The 19,680-nt window shown below is 44.8% G+C and overlaps 1 protein-coding gene across 2 annotated transcripts in view; it reads left to right on the forward strand.

Annotated features, from left to right (window-relative positions):
• Positions 1-9,001: 9,001 nt before the first annotated feature.
• The window catches only part of ANKRD12 (ankyrin repeat domain 12), a 167,987-nt gene continuing 157,308 nt past the window's right edge, over positions 9,002-19,680 (forward strand). For both annotated transcript variants that reach the window (XM_088469689.1, XM_088469690.1), the window contains exon 1: positions 9,002-9,145. The gene's annotated coding sequence lies outside the window, so the exon portion shown is untranslated. The remainder of the gene's footprint in view (positions 9,146-19,680) is intronic.

The raw sequence follows: 19,680 nt of genomic DNA on the forward strand, positions 1-19,680 counted from the left end.
CTTTTGTACATCTGTTTCACAGTTTTCATGTGTGTCAGTAAATATATTGCTGTACTGTGTATACAGCAACTGGCCTACATTTAGAGTGAACAGTATTTTTTATTTTAAAATTGACGTCCATCAGAGCAGATGAACACTGGTGCAAAGAAATGTAAAATGTTTTCTATATATACACGTAACTTGCATAACTAATAATTTGTATGTATAAGTACAACTGTTGAACACCTAGATTCATAAGTCTAAGCCACACACAGTCTGCCCCCTGCTACAATATGGTCCCCTGACTGGGCTGCACTTTGGAGCCTTCGATCTACCGCTTCACCCCTGCATCTCCACCACAGCAAGTGTGGAGAACCTTACCCACCTTGCTCATGGGGTAGACAGAACTGAGGCAATACCCCCTAATGGAAACCGCATCCTAACCCATCTTCGGGCCTCCCACCCAGCTGCGGTCAGACACTTGGCAGACAAGGGCAGGAAGCTGTTCTGGGGAGATTAGGTACTATGACATAAGGATAGGAACCTGGTTATTTGAGCGAGAACAGGCACTGGGGACTGTATGAGGTAGATTCAGTTAGCCACGAGGCAGCTTGCCCAGTGAATACATGCGGTAATATGCCGCACTCTTACATTAGCTCCTAACTTGCGGCTTTTTGTTCACAACCCCAGCGGGCTGTGTAGAAAGAATGCAAGTCCAGGACGAGATCAGCTGACATTGCAACTTGCTCCTCCTCACTGTTAATTAAATCGACCCCTATATCAAAAAGAATCCTGTAGGATGGAGGCAGGGACCATAATTGGAGGAGTGAGGCCAGGGTTCATTATCTGAGAGGAATAGGAACAGTAGTTGCAAACAATGAGTCATGTTTATGAATGACAACAACCACACATGTATATAAATATCAAAACAACTCACCTTTCTTGGATTACAAATTTGCACTGATAATGACCCCCATCGTGTCCCCCCATACACCAGATACCATTACAATGACATACAGTGCATCCGGAAAGTATTCACAGCGCTTCACTTTTTCCACAATTTGTTATGTTACAGCCTCATTCCAAAATGGAATAGGTTAATTTTTGTCCTCAAAATTCTACACACAATACCCCATAATGACCATGTGTAAAAAGTTTTTTTTTTTAGATTTTTGCAAACTCTCCGAATGCACTGTATTGTTTGGTTTAGGTTACAATATTTCGCGAAATTATTTTTGCTTGGGTTTTACCTATGCCTGTGCACATTAAAGCTGCACTACCACCTATTATCATTTATATGGCGCCACAAGTGTTCTGCAGCACCTTACAAAGTACATAAACAAATAAGTAACCAGCGATTTACAATACAATGCAGGACACGGATAATAAACATAGCTATATATTAGCGATGTTTACACCCACAGAAGCAGCTAAGTGTTAGCTGCCCTAGTGGGGAGTAAGAGATAAATGAAAATACAGTAGGGAGAAGCACAAGAGGGTAGAGGGCCCTGCTTGAAAGAGCTTACATTCTAAAAGAAAGGGGCAGACAAATAGGAGTGACACAGATGGGGTAGGCGGGGAGGAAGATGTAGCAGCAAGTTAGGATGAGAGCTGGAAGGCTTTAATGAAGTAGTGGGTCTTAAGAGCTTGTTTGAATGATTGTAGAGAGGTGCAGAGTCTGATGGGGAGAGGGAGCTCCAAAGGTGGGGAGCAGCACGGGTAAAAACTTGGAGGCGGGAGTGGAAGTAATCAATTGGCATGAAAGGCGGCGTGTATTAGGTGAACGAAGAGGGCGGATAGAAGAGTGAAGGGAGATGAGATTAGAGATGTAAGTGGGAGAGGAATGGCTGAGGGCTTTGTGAGTGTGAGAACCTTGAATTGGATTCTGAAAGGGAAGGGGAGCCAGTGGAGGGCTTGTAGGAGAGGGGAGGCAGAAGTGGAGTGTTTTGAGAGGAAAATGAGCTGAGAGCAGCATTGAGGACAGACTGGAGAGAAAGATGGGAATTGTGGAGGCCAGATAGCAGGAGGTTAGAGTAGTCCAATCTGGAGATGACCAGTGAATGTATGAGGGTGTTGGTGGCATCCTGTGTGAGAAAGGGTCTGATCTTGGAAATATTCCTGAGATGGAAATGACAGGACTGAGAGGTTCTGAATTTGTGGTTTGAAGGAGAGGTCCAGGATGACTAAGACAACGCACTTTGGGACTAGATATGAGAGTTATGCCGTCTATTGTTAAAGAAATAGTGGGAAATGAGGTTATGTGGGAGGGTGGGAAGACGATCAGCGCAGTCTTAGACATATTAAGTTTGAGAAATCGCTGGGACATCCAGGAAGAAATGGCAGAGAGACAGTTGGAGATACAAGTTACACATAACATAACTTACTCTCTCACCTAGTCTGAGCCTCGGGGTGACTGAAATTGATCCTAAATCAAGTTAGTATACCACAGTGGAAGTAAGCATGCTGAGTTGTGCAATGTAAGATTATAATTGTATACATAAATATATTATGAAATACAGTACTGGTAAATAAAATGTCTCCTCCTCCCCCCCTGGTTTTTGGCTGGTTCTGCGAGAAGACCCAACATAGCGCCCCCTCTACCTAGATGATTGAAAAGGTTAGTAAAAACTTTTAGGTAGTGGTGCAGCTGTAAATCAGTTACAAATAAGGCTAGGTCAGTGGTTCCCAAACTTTTTTGAATCACGACACCCTAGAGTATCAGCATTGTTTTCACAGCACCCCTAAGTTTAATTTTGTTATTGAGAAATTCAGAAAAAAATGATTTAAAGTAAATTGTGCTTAACTGTTATCCATATGTTCAGTTATGTAGTTGTGGACAGGTTTGCACTTGTTTGCCCACAAATTTACATTACATTGACCATAATTTGATTTGGTGCTGAACCACCAACCAGAGGCACCTCTGCAAGTGTCCCGAGGCACCCCAGGGTGCCACGGCACACAGTTTGGGAACCACTGGGCTAGGTCATTTATTATGTTGCATGCACACTAATTGAAAATATATATAGGTGAATGGTGATGTCATTATTATCATTTGATATAGCACCAACATATTAGGTAGCTCGGCACATGGAGGTTCAGGATACAAACAACACTCAATTACATGAAGCAGAAGGTAAAGATTGCCCTGTCCAAATTAGCTTACTATGTAAGAGGTGTGGAGAAATACAATTGTAGCTCGTGGTAAAGTGTGTGTGGCTATTATCCGCTAATAATGATTCAGACATCAACACTGAACTACAGATAATCAATCTAGTCAATTTGTTTTCAAGTGTATCTTGGATACAGATACAATTGCGACCTTGTTACAAACAGAAAGCAAAGTGTTACAATTACAAATATGCTTCAGGGCATCTCATCCTGCGATCCCGTACGCAGAAAAAGTGGATCCGTCGTCTCAATTCCTGCGCGACCTTTAGGGTTACTTAGAAGGCCGATTATCGACTGATCTGTGACCGATGATGCGTCTTTGCATGCAGTCACTTAGATTTGCACAGCTGCCAGTAGGTGTTTCAATACAAAACGGATCGAAAAAATCAAAACATTGTTTAAACCAGTTTTATTTGCATTAATGTTTTAATTAAAATAATTTGAATCCTGCATATTATATTAATACAGTGAAACATTGCTATGCATTAGAAACCTTGATTAATCAGGTTTTAATGCTTTCTAACAAGGGTTGGACATTTTTTTTCTTTTCCTAACCCTGATACAAATCCTGGTAACTGTGACATTTGCATATTTCTGTACAGCTGCTGCGTAACAATTTGCAGCTGTGGTGGCATACATCTCTGAATCAGGCCCACTATACGATGCACTTTGTGATCCATCTTGGATCACAAGATTGACAAATGTGATGTACGGTGATGCAATCGCAGCTGTGATTTTGTATGCTGTGGAGAAGCGATTGTTTGTAAAATAGCACCCTTCTCTAATGGTGCGTACACACTGGGCGATTAAAGTGGACGACTGAACGATAACGATATCGTTCAGTCGTCCACTTTATCGTCCATTTTTAACACAAAAAAGATGAACGATGACAACGACGTGCGTTCCCGCGGGTCGTTCGTCATCCTCGTTCATCGGGCTGACATGCAGGCCAACCTGACGACCTCGTCAGGTTGCTGCATGTCAGGGAATGGGTGAGAGAGCCCGGCGCTGAACGATATCGCTAATGATATTGTTCAGCGGCTGTGCTCAATGTCATGAACGACATTGAGCACAGCCTGCCGGGGACACACTAGACGATATCGCTCAGGGAGCATATCGTCTAGTGTGTATGCACCTTAACAGTACTGAGACTCCCACCGGAGCCATCCAAACAGCACCGCAACTGCATATACATTTGCAGCCCATACCCAGGTACTCAAATAATCGGCCATGTGGGTAACCCTATTGTCACAAAGCACGGGCACCCTGCTCCCAACGTAGAACGGCACTGTCCCTTCTACGTTTTGCAGTCCATACCCCCCAAGTAGTGCCTTCTGTCCGGGTTGGAACAAATTTATGCTAATAGTTTCCTCGCGCCTGTAAGTCATGAGTGCCCAAATGCCAATATTCAATTGTTTTGCTGATAGGCATGGGTGCTCATTACTTATCACATGTCGCACCCAGATGCACCTGGTTTAGACGCATAAGGGGGCTAAACCCGTGCAAAGCAATGGTTAAGCTACCCAAATGGTAGTTTGGGTGCCCAAAAGTCTGACTTTTGGCTGATATTTGCTCACCACATCAGGAGGGAGGGCGCAGAAATAATGGGTGCCCGCGCCCATTAACAAACATTTGCTCCCGATCACTTTAGATGGGAACTCGGGCGCCCAAAAAACAGTTAATACCCCCTTCTTGAATCACTGCTTCTTAAGATACTGTTGAACTTTCTGTGTCACTGTTCCACTGTGCTTTACAACTGGTAAATGTAGGCCCCCATTTACTAACGAGTTTTATCACCAAAATAAGTGATACACTTCACTGTGTATGATAAATGGTGCTCCAGCCAATCAGCTCCCAACTGTCATTTTTCTAACAGTTGACAGTTGGGAGCTGATTGGCTGGAGCAGCATTTATCATACACAGTGAAATGTATCACTCGTTTTGGTGATAAAACTAGTTAGTAAATGAGGCTCTTTGTATGATTCCTTTTACAACAGGTAGAAAATGAAAGAACAACCCTTGCATATAATTCTAGTATAATAACATACATTTTTCTGTCAGCTAGCTAGCACTCTCTAATTTTTACCATGCCTTTGTCACACAATCTTAAAGCAATAGATTTGACTCCTTTATTGTCAGCGGTATCTGGTCAGGTAGTCGACATGGATGTTAGGTCAACATGGTTAAAATGTTGACAGGGTCAAAATTTCAACATTTAAACATGTCAACACCAGAATGTCTACATTTTTGTTGTTGTTAGGGTTAGGTTAAAATAAGCAATTAAGACAAATGTCGATATGTTAAATGTCAACATTTATTATCAGTTATTTATATAGCGCACACATATTCTGCAGTGCTTTACAGAGGATATTTGCCCATTCACATCACTCCCTGCCCCAGTGGAGCTTTTCTATATTTGGAAAGTACCAACATTTTAACCATGCCGACATAACATCCATGTTAATATTTAGAACCTGTCAACATTGACTAGTCATATCACACCCAAAAAAGCTCTTTCAGAAGTAGGCAAGTATACTCCACAGTACTGACTGACTCCAAATCAGACAATCTGCATCTTAGCTTAATGCTGCATTCTGATTCCTGGTTCACTCATCACCATGACACAACCATGATGCTCCCACCAGTATTCAAGCTATACGAGGTGAACACGGAGAAAAAGGAGTAACTGCAGGAGGGACTTAAAAAAAAGACACCTTGATATATCCGTCTCAGCACGTCTGACTGTGAGTTGGGGTATGCCTATAATTCTATTTGATACTTCCACATGGGTGAAAATTTAATATGTGACATGAGAGTTATAGAATATAAAGAACACTGATTAAAAGATACCTTTATGGGCGAATACTACTCCGTTTCTACGTGAGTATGGTACGACTATCTATATAATTTCAATGAAAGAGGGGAGAAACATAGCCAAATTTACACAACTGGGTGTGGGATTACCCCCATAAAGATCATACTATACCATTGTTTTTTTCCTTCTCTTCTTGTTTTCCATTTTCCAAGGAATACGACCTAAAGAATCTATTATCTCTGGAAAAACTCTATACTTAAATTGGATTGAATATCCCTGTTTTTTTTTGGATAGCATTTGGACCTGAAATCTCTAGTAACCACCTCCTTTATTGGATTAATCATCTCATGTATAATATTTTACTCTAAGTGTAGAAGCTTTTATCATTTGTTACTAAAAGCTGTGCACAGTAGTGGGTTGTATTTACATTCTCACACCCATAGTCTGTTTTAAAATTGATTTTCAATTAAAATGGGACTGAATTTTCATGAGGTCATTTCTTATGAACCACTACAGTCATCTTGCAACTTTCTTCTTTAATTTGTAACCTATAAAACACTCCGTATTCACCTACATCAGTGGCAAAATCAGTTTTTCCTCATAATTTGCCTACATTTTTTGAATCTTGTGATGTAACTGGTTGTCCATGGCTTATTAATATATATTTCTCATTTACAGCAAAACCTATTTTCCTCTGCTACATGTACAGTATATGTGTTGACCTCCCTAGCATAATTAGAACATTAGACCAGAGAAACACATGGTTGCACTCACAAGAGGAATTAGATCTATGTCAGCACCACTTTTAATGGGAACAATGAAAAATGAAATATATAAAGTAACTGCTAAAGACCAAATGAACCAATGTGATCTAAAAAGTCTGCAAATGATGGAATTAATTATTCAGGCCCCAAAGATGTATTGTAGTTGAAAAAAATTATATTTATATATAATTATATATATATCTCAATCCAAAAAAATCCAGCACTCTCCTGCGATTAATCAGTACATAACGCTCTGCTATCTTCCAAAGGGAAGCTCTCCGTTATAGTAGTATAGTGGCATTCAAGGTGCGTACACACTAGACGATTATTGTTCCAAATCATCTAGTGTGTATACTCTGTCGTCTGGTGCTCGCTCCCGTGGGGTCGTCAGTCGCATCATCAGGTTATCCTGCAGGTAGGGCCGACCTGACGATCTCTTGCAGCGGGATGCGACAGGACCCGACGTATCGGGCGGTCGGGCACCGGATCGTCTAGTGTCTATATCGCCTGATATGTCGGCCCATTGGCGCGGGCGTCACCGGTAGCATCGCTGCGTGCACACATCGTCTAGTGTGTACGCACCTTTAGAAGTGTAAGAGACTGTTTAATCTGATGTTTAAAAAATAAAATTTCCAAAGAAACTTTGCTGCTGACATATCATGTGTAGAGCAGCAATCATGACATGTTCTATGCACTTAGAGGTTGATGCAGGGGCGTATTTATAATGGGTGCAGGGTGTGTAGTGCACATGGGCCCCTGGGTTCAGGGAGGCCCACACCGTAGACCCTGCACCCATTAACACTTTATACTTACCTGTCTATTGTCTCCAGTAGTGCTGCTCTGCAGTGCTGGACCGGTGTTGCAGATCAACAAAAGCCACTGGAAAAATGGTGGCGGACATTTTCCCAGTGACTCGTGCATGCGCAGTACTGTTGTCCCTGGAAAACGGCATGAGCGCCATTTTCCCAGAGACCTGCGTGTGTGCAGTAGATTCTGGCACTAAGCCAGAATATACAGCTGCACCATCTGTCACGGCACTGCAAGAGATAGGAGGTGGTCTGCACACGAGCCCCCTCCTCTCTTAAAACACCCCTGGGTTGATGCATAAAGCAGTGAAAGAGTGGAAAAGTGGACCAGTGGAGAAGTTGCCCATAGCAACCAATCAGCCTCTACGTCTCATATTGTAGTATGTACTTGATAAATGTTACTTTCACCACTAGTCCATGTCTCCACTGCTTCATACATAACCCTTTGTTACAATACAATTTTATTGAAACGTATACTTTCACCTTCAATAAAAACTTTGAAAAACGAGAATTAGAACAGTGAATATAAATATACACAATATAGGAAACTGCACAGTTGGTCAGAATTTATTTTTTTTAATCTGGAACGGGCCCTGAAAAGTAAGGACAGCAGCAAATATGCGTACACAGCTACAATCTATACACATATTTAACGTACAAAGCTGTAGTTCAACCAGATTGTTTGAAACAAGCTGTCAAAACATTATTGCGTCACTGCCGCACACCATCACATAACTCCCCCCTCTCCTCAACTATGCGCATGCGCACCAGCTCTCCGGAGGACAATACTCGCTGCGCCATCACAGCAATTCCGAAGACAAACACAACAATGACAACGCTCACATCAACCTCTGCAGACAACAGCCATAAACGGATAGTTCAAGAGGGACCCGAGGTAGCAGCTGCCAGAGCCCACCGCCCGCTCACGTCTCCAGCAGCCCGGGAGCTCTCCCTCCACGACTTCCAGAACCTTCTTCCAGGCGCAGCCATGCCCGGCTGATGTCACTAACCCGTAGCCAATCACAAAGCGCAGGTCTGTTTCCAACTGCCAGCTTGCAAGGACTGGAGCCGCCTTCTCTCGTGACGTTTGCTGGGGGCGGGGCGCCGTGCGTACACACAGGGATTACACACGGTACTGTCTGTGTGATATGATGTGTGGCTAGTTACATGCGATGTGCTCAGTGTGATAACACGGATGTCGGCGGGGCCGCACAGAGCAGTACAATCATCCTCTGTGACACAGATATGGCCCCCGCACAGTGCTCCGTATTTTCAGCTGCCCCTGTGGCGGCTGAGAGTGTATGTATGTAATGTACGGGCTCAGCCTATGTGAGTGACAGCTCCCGTCTCGCCCCGCCCCCTATCGGCCTGGAGTCACGTGGGCTCAATAGCCGCGTCCAATCCGGTTCGGGTCGCTGAGGGCTGTGTGCTGGGGAGGTGGAGAGCGTGTAGTGAGGGGGAGGGCAGCGGAGAGACAGAGAGGGAAGAAGAGGGGTGTGAGCGCTGCCGAGGTGGACTGATCGCCCTGCGCCCCGCTCCCAGCCGTACACCCCGGTAACAGCAGCCAGCCAGCTCGCGCGGGAAGAGCCGGAGAGTGACGCACGCTGCAGCAGGTGAGCAGCCGGAACCCGGCGGGTGAGCTCAGGCCTGCCCGGGGGGAGGGTTGGGTGACAGGGTGCGGGTCACCTGTGTTGTTGTGCAGAGCAGATGAAGTGATGGGCCTGGCTGGTAACTGTGCGGTTCTTTGTAACGGGCTACAGGCCTCATTTTCTGCGGGTGGCGGCCTCTTTCTCCCGGGTGACCAGCAGGCCTGGCAGCCTCCCTGCATCTCACAGATGTGCTTGTTTCCTACCCCCAGCCATTCACACCCCCTTCTCTCATGTCACCTCTAATACATGACACCAGCCATTCACATCCACACCCCCTTCTCCCATGTCCCTCTTATACCTGTCTCCAACTAACCACACTCCCTTCTCCTGTGTCCCCTTACTAATACCTGTCCTCATCCGTTCACACAAACACCCACTTATCCTGTGTCCCCTCACTAATAATACCTGTCCTCAGCCGTTCACACCTACACCCGCTTATCCTGTGTCTCCTCACTAATACCTGTCCTCAGCCGTTCACACCTCCCTCCTTTCATGTTCCCTCACTGAAACCTGTCACCAGCCGTTCACACCTGCATCCCCTTTTCTTGTGTCCCCTCACTAATGTGTCCCCAATCATTGTCCCCTATACCCCCTTCTCCTGTGACCCGTACCTAATACCTGACCCTAGCCATTCACAACTCCCATCTATAATGACCCCTCTAATACCCTGTTCCCAGTCATTCTGACCACCCATGTCCCCTCATTAATTCCTGTCCTCCAAGCCATTTACTCCTGCTTCCTTCCTTGTCCCCTCACTAATTCCTGTCTCCAGCTATTCACACCCACATCTCCCCTCACTAATACCTGTCTCCAGCCATTCACACCCACACCTCCATTCTCCCTTGTCCCTCCACTAATTCCTGTCACCAGCCATTCACACTCATACCTCCATTCTCCCTTGTCCCTTCACTAATTCCTGTCCCCAGCCATTCACACTCGTACCTCCATTCTCCCTTGTCCCTTCACTAATTCCTCACCCCAGGCATTCACACTCGTACCTCCATTCTCCCTTGTCCCTTCACTAATTCCTGTCTCCAGGCATTCACACTTGTACCTCCCATTCTCCCTTCACTAATTCCTGTCCCCACCCATTCACACTCGTACCTCCATTCTCCCTTGTCCCTTCACTAATTCCTGTCCCCAGCCATTCACACTCGTACCTCCATTCTCCCTTGTCCCTTCACTAATTCCTGTCCCCAGCCATTCACACTCGTACCACCCATTCTCCCTTGTCCCTTCACTAATTCCTGTCCCCAGGCATTCACACTCGTACCACCCATTCTCCCTTGTCCCTTCACTATTTACTGTCCCCAGCCATTCCCACTCGTACCTCCCATTCTCCCTTGTCCCTCCACTAATTCCTGTCCCCAGCCATTCCCACTCGTACCTCCCATTCTCCCTTGTCCCTCCACTAATTCCTGTCCCCAGCCATTCCCATTAGTACCTCCCATTCTCCCTTGTCCCTCCACTAATTCCTGTCCCCAGCCATTCCCACTCGTACCTCCCATTCTCCCTTGTCCCTTCACTAATTCCTGTCCCCAGCCATTCCCACTCGTACCTCCCATTCTCCCTTGTCCCTTCACTAATTCCTGTCCCCAGCCATTCCCACTCGTACCTCCCATTCTTCCTTGTCCCTCCACTAATTCCTGTCCCCAGCCATTCCCACTAGTACCTCCCATTCTCCCTTGTCCCTCCACTAATTCCTGTCCCCAGCCATTCCCACTTGTACCTCCCATTCTCCCTTGTCCCTCCACTAATTCCTGTCCCCAGCCATTCCCACTCGTACCTCCCATTCTCCCTTGTCCCTCCACTAATTCCTGTCCCCAGCCATTCCCACTCGTACCTCCCATTCTCCCTTGTCCCTCCACTAATTCCTGTCCCCAGCCATTCCCACTCGTACCTCCCATTCTCCCTTGTCCCTCCACTAATTCCTGTCCCCAGCCATTCCCATTAGTACCTCCCATTCTCCCTTGTCCCTCCACTAATTCCTGTCCCCAGCCATTCCCATTAGTACCTCCCATTCTTCCTTGTCCCTCCACTAATTCCTGTCCCCAGCCATTCCCACTCGTACCTCCCATTCTCCCTTGTCCCTCCACTAATTCCTGTCCCCAGCCATTCCCACTCGTACCTCCCATTCTCCCTTGTCCCTCCACTAATTCCTGTCCCCAGCCATTCCCACTCGTACCTCCCATTCTCCCTTGTCCCTTCACTAATTCCTGTCCCCAGCCATTCACTCATACCTCCATTCTCCCTTGTCCCTTCTCTAATTCCTGTCCCCAGTCATTCACAACCAAACAATCCATCTCTCATGACCCCTCTGATACCTGTCCCCAGCCATTCACACCCTCTTTTCCCATGTCCGCTCGCTAATATCTTTCCTCATATACTTGCACCCCCACCAGCCTTCTCCCACTTCGGTCTAATACCTGATCCCAGCCATTCACACCTCTCATGTCCCCTCTAATTACTGTCCACAGCCATTCACACCTACAACTTCTTTCTCCCATGTCCCTGGTATCTGTTCCCAGCCATGCACACTCTGTCCCCTCACTAATACTTGTCCCCAGCTGCTCACACCACTCTTCTCCCATTTCCCTCTTATACCTGTCCCCAACTATTCACACACACACACCCACCCACCCACACCCCTCTTCTCCCTTTTCTCCTAATACCTGCCCCAGCCATTCACACCCACACTCTTATGTATTCCCTGTCCCTAGTCATTTAAACTCCTCTTCTCCCATGTCCTCTCACTGATTCCTTTCTCCAGTTGCTCACACCTCCCTCCTACCATGTCTGGTCTAGTACCTGTCCAAAGCCATTCACACCCAAACCCCCTTTTTTCCTGTCCCCTCACTAATACCTTAATCCCGGCCATTCCCCTTTCTCTCTCATTAACCTTTCTCATTCACTGTCTCTGGCCCTTCACACTCAAACGCACTTCTGCCCTGTGCCCTCACTATTCCTGTCTCTAGGTAGTCACCCCTTCCCCTCTTTCTCTTATGGCCCCTAACCAATACATTTATACAGACATTTAGCAATACCTATCCCTGGCCATTCAGGCCCACACCTCCCTTCTCTCTTGTCCTTTCACGAATACCTATCCCCGGCCTTTCCACCTACTCTCACCTACCTCATTATTCTTCATGAATTTCTGTCTCTGGACAGTCGCACATTCCCTCCTGCCCCTGTACCCTTACTTTCATGTCCACTCACGAATACATTTCCCCAGCCATTCATACCCCCCCTTCCTTCCCTACTGTATCTAGCCATACACACTCGCCTTCTCTCATATCATCTCCCTAATATTGGTCTCCAGCCATCCCCCCACAGCAATACTGTGCTGCCTCCTAAGGGGTCTCCCTGCACTGTCCTGGCCTCCTAAGGGGTCTCCCTGCATGTGGCACTGTTAAAGGATTGTGGGGACCTCTCATTTACCAACCTGCGATGTGTTTCCACTTCCTTTAAGGAAAAAAAGGACAATGTTTTGCTTAATAACTCTTGGTAAATCTGTATTGCCATTGCAGGCTCAGCTGGCAGTATGATTCAGTCATTATTATCAGAGCTGTTATGAGAAAAACAGGTTTGTTTGCTGTCCTTTGAAATGATTTCAACAATAATTATTACAGCATATAGAATTGAAAGCGCAAATGTAACAATTTAATGACTGCATACTAAGATGTTCAATAAGCTTTCCAGTAACCGCATGTCTGTAATGTAGAACAGGTTTGCTTTGCAATAGTTGACATTTAATTGTTATGGTTCAAATTGATAACTGGTCCTGTTGTATTTGTGTTATTCTTTGCAAAGCGCCATCATGTGCTGTAGCTGTTTACAATTACATCAACAATCTTTTTCCGGACTCTTCAATAATGCCTATTAATCTTCAGTCTGGTATGTTTTAGCTGCTGCTGCTTTTACTCCAGAGACCTCAGGGTCACTAGAGTGCTGCTATTTACTTCTCTAGTAGAAAACCCACAGATGTCACCACTAGTTTCATCCCATAGGACAGGTTCTATTCTCCTTTGTTTGGTTCTGTTTCTAGAGTGGTAAAGTTGTATTTGTATTCTGTGCGCTATTGTACAGTGAGGTGATTTGTTTGTGCCAATCGAGGAGGTGTTGTGGCTGAGCAGGCTGTTTTGTTACTGAGGATTGGTCCTGAAAGAGAAGCAGGAATAGCTGCTGAATATGTCTCTGCCCATCTGCCTGCATTGCTATCGCTCCAGGCTCCTGAGAGCTTCCCAGCCCAACCTCCATGTTCAATGCTTTTACTTTCCCTTTTATCGCATACATCACCAATCTATGCCATAAGCCTTCGTACAAAAGCAGTTAGCCCTTGTAGCATTGACATAATTTGCCAGTATTTATTTTTTTATTTAATCGTGTTTTAATTCAGCCTAATATTATTGACATCACCAAAGCAAACAATCATAATAAAATATTTAGTGCAATGGATTTTGTGTCCTGGGAATTAAATAATGAGTTCTAAGACATAAACATTTTGGTTATCGAGTTGTATAGAAGTCTTCTGTTCTTTATGAATATTTTATGTTTTGCATACAACTGGGATATTCCTTGGTGAATATTAGTAAATAAGTATCTGTTTTCCTTTTTGTGTGGATTTTTCTTTAAGGGAGGTGTTTTTCTTTATGGGCAGTTTGTCCATGTATGTTTTCAGTAGTATGATATAAAACAAGTGGGAAGAAAAGGGGGTGTGTTTCTTCTCTCTCCACAGGCGAGCATTTAGAGACAATGCAATCCAGGCATGAATGCCGCATAGAAAGGAAGACACGGCATATCCTAGCAATAAGCTTGCTTGGAGGCAGTTTGACAGGGCATTGCCTCATGCTCGCTGCTTTTTGCTTCTGCATTCATGCCCTAGTTGGCTTGTACATAATCTGTTATCTGGCATTAAGAACAGTACTCCACCTTTTCTAGTGCTTACTGAAGGATTGTTGTGCCTTGGCAGCAGAAAAATCCAGAGCTGCACAATAAGGCCACAAATGAACAGTGACAAATCTGTCAATGCCAATATCTGTTGTACAACCTGTCCGATTAATTCCATGTTGTTTATATTTTACATACTATTGCCACATCTTGTTTGAAATGATAAAAATATATTTGACACAAGCAGCAATTTTTCTGGTGTGGTATAGATTACTTTTCATGTTGAGTGTTTGGCAGATCCACATACCAAGCAATTCAATATTTGTTCAATTAAACTGTTTATCCGTATTGGCTTGTTAACTTCAAAGCTACTTTGCTATACATCAGTATTTATGATTAAACTGTAGCATTTTCTAATTTCTCCTTGAGGTGTGAATCTGACTTGATTTTGTGATTATTCCTTTTTTTTTTTTTTAAGAAAAGTATTTGTTAAAGTCCGTTTTTTATAGTTTCAGTTTTAGAAATCTTGTTTTATTTCTCTTCTATTTTCTTACGTGCAGATGTGAATAATAAATAAGCTATATTACCATTAATAGAGCAGGCTGGTTGTACACAACCTGAATTGCTCTGTCAACCAAATGGCTGCATGTATAGAATGTATATGCGTGCACAAGCAGTCTTTTGTTCTTGCAAGGTGGGGATGTCCCCAGATTTTTTGCTGCTGTGAATTTGCCATCGTTAAACATGTACATATTATGCTCGCCTGCACTGCGTTAAATGCGAACAATCAGGTTTTGGATTTTTATCATCCTGTACAATACAATGTTTGAGGTTTAAAAAGAGGCAGACTGAGTTTAAATAAGTGAAAAGTGTTCTTGCTGATGCTAAGGTGAGGCTGACCTACAAAAATCAATATCTGTTTCATACAATATCTGTATATTAACTGTCTATGAACAGTTCGTCCCAGTGGCATGTTCAATATATTTGGAGGTATATTGGTCTAAGACATGTAAAAGTTTTTTAAAGTGTTGTTTATTCTTGCTTCACTTTGGTGAAATGTCCAACTTTACTGGACAGTGCCTGATTACCCTCTCTCTGATGGGAAAAATTGAAATGCAGTAAATTTGACAAACATAGAGTATAGTTTTTTTTTTTTTCTGGCCTTTTTGCTAAATAGAATTTGATTTTCTTTGTTTACTTGCACTTGCTTTGTACTGCAGCTGTCATGTGTCCTTGAAATTATTTTGTCAGCTTTTGTATTTGGCTGCTCAGCGTCTTTAGATGTGATCCATTTTAGATGCTTATATTGAATATTTGTTTTTTACCTTAGTTAACATGGCTTTAGTTATTTTTGGCATTCTTTGCACAGTGTTGTCCCCAAAACCTATTAAACATGACTGCGTAACAATTTATGCACGTTTTAGGGCATAACAAATATCATCTGAAGCTTTACTTTCGTCTATGCATAAAGTAGATTTAATTATATAAGATTCAATATAATATCTATTGGCGATGGAATGTCTGGAATCCCAGGGTGTTTTCTATTATTGCTGAACCTATAATATGTTCAGTGGTTTGCGTTTAATCTGAGACACAACTGATGAAAGTTGGCAATTTAAAGATTGCCTTTTATAGAGATTGTTACATAAATAATAAAATATACAGGCACTCACATTATTCAGCAGTGAATCTTGTACATTCAATTTTATGTTTAATGGGCAGGGGCGCCGAGAGGGGGGGGGGAGCAGGTACAAATTACCTGGGCCCAGGCTTGTTGGAGGGGCCCTGGTCCGGCACCGCCCACCCCCCTCCCTCCTACATCACAGCAGCCCAGCACACGCTGCAGTGGGAGACTGCTCACAGCAGCTGGAGCAGTCTCCTATGCCTATGGGGGGAGCGATCATGCTGATCGTGACCCCCATTGGCTGTGCGCCAGGCTGAGGGGCTCACAGTGCCCCCCTCCCAGTGAAGCGGCGCTGGTAAAAAATTTTTTTTTCTGTTTTCTTTCCTAAGGGGATGTGGCCACGCCTCCCCTGATTAGGCCACACCCCCTGTCACCCGAGCCCGGCGCGGCTCTTGGCGGCCCTGTTAATGGGATACAATGTGTTACTGCTCGCAAGGCAAAACAATAAAATATTAGCCAAGGACAAAGGGCTCGATTCATTTCAACTCGAATTAAATAGTGCCGGGAATGAGCTCCAGGAGCTATTCAATTCTGCTCACTGTTAGGTCAGGGAATGCCCGTTCTCCCGCTCCAACCTTAAATAGGTTGCTTAGTCGCGAGAATGGGCATTCTCCAACTAAACTTCCTAGCGCAATGCCGTTTCCGCCACGCTAAGAGCAGAAAACAGCATTGCGTCTGCACTATTGTCAGAATTCTGCTTGCACCCCAGGAGGGATGCGAGAAGAAATCCTTAGTCGGGGTTAACAGCGCGCTTCATTGAATAGCTCCGGAAGCTCCTTCCCGGCTCTATTCAATTCATGTTGCATTGAATCAAGCCCAAAGATAGTCTTAGAATTAGATGACATCAATTGTCAAAGTCTACAATACCTTGTTGAAACAGTGCAAATAACTAATAGCTAGACCAACGGTGGCCAACCCGCAGCTCTCGAGCCGCATTAGGCTCTTCTGAGCTTCTAATGCGGCTTGGCAGACCCCCATTGTTACTGGGAACGCTGGTCTCTAAAGCCATCAGAGGCTAAAGAGGCCTCTGATCGCTTCAGAGGCCAGCGTTCCCAGTAATGCAGTGCGCGGGTGACGTCATGACTTCACCCGCGATGTGAGGAGCCCGCACATCTGCTGGATCCAGCAGGTGGCAGAAGAAGTAGCGACGGCGCGGCGGCAGAAGCAGCAGCGGCGGGACTCTGGCGCCCTGACGTCGTGGAGCGGTGCCAGCACAAAGGTAATTTTTTTTTTTTGTTGTTTTTTTTTTTCATTGGGGGGCAATGCTTAATGGGTACAGGTGTCATTGCAGAAGGAGCAGCTACTGGGGGCATTGCATAATGGGCACAGTACAGGGGGCATTGCATAAGGGCCACAACTAATGGGGCATTGCATAATGGGCACAGTACAGGGGGCATTGCATAAGGGCCACAACTAATGGGGCATTGCTTAATGGGCACAACTACAGAGGGCATTGCAGAAGGAGCAACTACTGGGGCCACTGCATTATTGACACAACTACTGGGGCCACTGCATTATTGGCACAACTACTGGGGGCACTGCATTATTGGCACAACTACTGGGGGTACTGCATTATTGGCACAACTACTGGGGGCACTGCATTATTGGCACAACTACTGGGGGCACTGCATTATTGGCACAACTACTGGGGGCACTGCATTATTGGCACAACTACTGGGGGCACTGCATTATTGGCACAACTACTGGGGGCACTGCATTATTGGCACAACTACTGGGGGCGCTGCAGAAGGGCCACAGCTACTGGGGGCGCTGCAGAAGGGCCACAGCTACTGGGGGCGCTGCAGAAGGGCCACAGCTACTGGGGGCGCTGCATAATGGGCACTGGCTTTTTCTTTCACTTCAACAGTGAAAAATATATATTGGGAAGATTATGTAAAATGTTTATTTTTTAATGTCTTGGGTACGCACCCAGCGTGACTAAAAACGGGGATGTGACACAAGGTCATGTTCCTGCAAATGTCATACCAAAGGCGTGTGCACAAAAATGGGGCGTGGTCTTGTGACAGGACACGGCCCTTTTTTTGCCCGCACGCACATGCTATCGGCACTTTCGATTGACTACATATATTTTTTAGCTCTTTGCCTCCGACTGGTTGGCCACCCCTGGGCTAGACTATCTTGAAAAATAATAAATTAATTGGGCATTTTTAAGCATTACTTTACAAAATCATTACCTTTTTGATTTCGGAAGATGAGTCCTACAAAACCTAGGGGCCCGGTGTGGTACAGCAGAGTGCTACTATGAGCAGGGCTCATGAGTTAATCACTGACAGAGTACTATCTATGTACAGTTTGTTCTCCCGTGTTGCATAGTTTCACTGGATTCCTCCCACTTTGTAAAGGCATACTGGTAGGCTAATTGGCTACTGACTAAATTAATTGTAAGATCCACTTTGGCAGGGGGTGATGGAAATTATTACATATTATGCATAATATGTAGATGCAATATTACTGTACTGTTAATATTGTTGTGTAGAGGGTTGTAAAATATTAAGCAGAACTGTACAGCGTGGTGGTAGCAAGGGTAGACCGGAATTGATGTGAATTAAAACTTAAGTAGCACAGAGAACCCCCAAGCTGATTGTCTCCCTCTCTGCAAATATGCCAAGTGCCTTTAAAATCTGTTGAGAGAAAGGTGCTACATAAATAACACTAATGTCCTGTGTTGCTTGGCTTTTATTTCTGGCTCGCCCCCCCTTCCTTTGTCTCCTCACCTCCTTTTCTCTCTTCCACACCTTTCCTTCTCCATCCCCCACTGTCTCCATTGTTGCCCCCTCACTCTCTCCTGTGCTTCTTTGACACTGGTGGGAGGGGTCAGAGGACAGACTGATGCCGGGTACACATTAAATGACACGGCAACCTTGCCAATGATCAGGGTGATACCCTTGGCCCAGACTATGAAAGTTTGCTGGTACACACTAGAAGACATAATAAAAGACTGAACGATCACTTGTGCTGTCCTTCATTAATATGCACTGTACCGCATGCAATATTGCGTGATTTCACCGTACTGCACGGCCAATCACACGAGGTCACGGACGATACGTGGGAACACTCAATAGTGCATACTCGTTAGATGATTCATTGTTCCAATTCATCAAAAATCCTCAAATTTATCGTCTAGTGTGTACCCAGCCTTACTCTTACTACATTTGAACATGACATAAGTTTTTTTTATCAGCACTTGAGTTTATTATCATCACTCATCATCAATTTAAAAGGGCAATATGGATAACATAGTGCAACATTGGTTATATACACCGCAAAGGATGTGTAAAAAAAAATACTAACAGGATAGAGAGTAATAAAAGCTTGGTTAGGGGAAAGCAAGCAAGAGGAAGGAGGAGTCCCTACTTGTGAGAGCTTACATTCTAAAGGGCAGTGGTATAAGTGGAGACTCAAAGGTGAAGGATGGGAATCTTTGTTAAGCTAGTGTTCATTCTAGCACCTTGCACCTGTTACAACCCGTGCAGTTCCTCTTTCCTGCCTGGGGTGTTGCTTTCTGTTCTGGTGCAGTTTATTGCATCAGCTGAGTGTGCAAGAAACACCAGAGCAGAGAGCGACACCCCAGGCAGGAAAGAGGAGCTGCACGGGTTGTGACAGGTGCAGGTTGCTAGAATGAACACTAGTTAAGGGCTTAGGAAGTGTACTGATTTCCTTTTGAATAGGTGGATATTAGGGAGATTTTTAAAGCATTGGTGCTTGCATGAGTGTTTGATAAATAAATATTACAGGTTGCCACTTTAAAATGTTTCTGAGGGGCATGCGAGTTGGAGAATCAATCGGATGTCGCAATCTCTGTGATTACTGCTTTTGATTTGTTCTCTTGCTCATCCTCTCACTGCTCTACAGCATGGTAGTGAGACAAATGATGGAGCCCTGGGAAAAGGCTACTTGAGAGTATCAG

This window comes from Taudactylus pleione, unplaced genomic scaffold (genome assembly GCF_031769625.1).
Source record: "Taudactylus pleione unplaced genomic scaffold, aTauple2 ptg000093l, whole genome shotgun sequence".
In the NCBI taxonomy this organism is placed as follows: Eukaryota; Metazoa; Chordata; class Amphibia; order Anura; family Myobatrachidae; genus Taudactylus; species Taudactylus pleione.